Raw genomic sequence first — 1931 nt, 5'->3', positions numbered from 1 at the left:
TACCCAACCAATAACATTTTTTGACATTTTTGAAAAAAAATAAAAAATTGAAAATTGAAAATGTCAGTTAACATCAGGACAAAATAAAGAGTCAAAATATTTTGAAAATTAAATCAAGTATACGAATTCATAAAATAAACATTTGGTGTAAATTTCAAGTATTTACAGTTATATAATTTTGAATTACAACACAATAAGAAAATCACTATACATGAGAAATTGAAAGAATATCTCATGTTATAAAAATTTCAACTTCAAACGCTCTTTAAAATTTAACTTGACTCTCCTATAGAAATTTTTTTTTGATGCAGGTAGACAAATATATAAAGATTCTTGAATCAAATTTTAAAATCTTAGATGTATAAAGAACATTTTTTATGAACTTTGTCAAAGTTCTAACGCTCATAAAAAGTTATTGTGGATTACAGCTCAACTTTTTTTTAAATTTCCACTAATAACAACTCACGATGAACCTTGAATTATATTTTTAAGTTTTGGGTGGGGCGAAAAAATTTTTATTGACATCAGTTTAAAAAAAAACTAATAAAAATCGAAAATTTCATATACCTATAAATAGTTCAAAATATTTTGAAAATTGTATGGTACATAGAAAATGCCGGTATAAACATTCAGTAAAAATGTCATGTATCTATCGTTTTTTTTTAGAGTAACATCAAAAACCAAAATCGATTTTGTCGAAAATCGGTTTTCCTTAAAAATTCTTGTTTTTCCTGTCTTTTTTGAAAACTTTTGGACATTTTTTACTCCTGACCCCCAAGGTACCAACTAGGTTCACTATCCTACCAGAAAAGATACTGTTGAAGAAAATCGAAGCGCTTCTACTGCCCTAAAAGATGACGACTGTCACAAAAATAAACACACATCATTGTTAAATCAATACAATCATTTCTTTGCTCAGAATCTAAAATTGTATTATTTGAGGAGTGTTCTCATATAGGTGGCGAGTACTAAACTACTGCAACATGTGTTTTTACAATACATACGAAATCATAAAAAAATTAAACTGTTCAAACAATTATTATGAATGATATGAAATAGAATATGTAGGTTTAGCAAGGGAAAAAAATTACGATTAGTTCCTGAGATAAGCCATGCACATTGTATACTTTAAAAAAATCATCGTATACACACACATATATATTATTCGAAGAGTCGAAAACATGAAAATATTTTGCTATAGAACCCGAGGGGACAATAAATTTTAAATCCAGAATAATAAATAAAAGTCGGATGGTTTAGGAAACGATTGTAGGAGGTTTTTAGATCTTGGCGATTCATATATTTTTATATCCGCCCATAAACCCAAACTTTTTGAGCTTCATAAAAACTCTAATGCCGAAAAATACTGGTTTCAATATTTCTATATATATATTAATAATAAAAGGTTTAGCGTTCTCAAATAGACGATAGACTGTCGTCTATTGACAAATAACCGTTATATTTCAGGATTCATAATTAACTCTTTAATATTTATAGAAAAATCTGATCCAACAAAAAAACTCTGTTTTTTTTCTGAATTCAGGTAGGTACTAGAAACAAGTTATTCCATTATTGTAATTAACATTGTAATACCATTTACATTATTAAAATAGTTGTTAAATTGCAATACCTAGTGTAGACATCATATACTGTAACCCATACACTCCGTAATATATAGATTCAAAATCAATGTAAAAAATGAAAAAAATCCCTTGAAAAATATTTTAATAAAACTGATTTACTAATTTAATTTTAAACAAAAAAACAACACAATAACAATTATTCCAAAATGGTTCATTTTTTTAATCTGTTATACTTTCATATACAAAAAAATCATTGAAACAATTGTTTTATATTTTTTCAATTTAAATTCTAATTAGTAATTATTTTTTTCTCTAAACTTTCGTAAAGCGGACATTAAAAATATTATT

The sequence above is a fragment of the Myzus persicae genome, unplaced genomic scaffold (genome assembly GCF_001856785.1).
Source record: "Myzus persicae strain clone G006 unplaced genomic scaffold, MPER_G0061.0, whole genome shotgun sequence".
NCBI lineage: Eukaryota > Metazoa > Arthropoda > Insecta > Hemiptera > Aphididae > Myzus > Myzus persicae.
Note: the sequence above shows the minus strand (reverse complement) of the source record.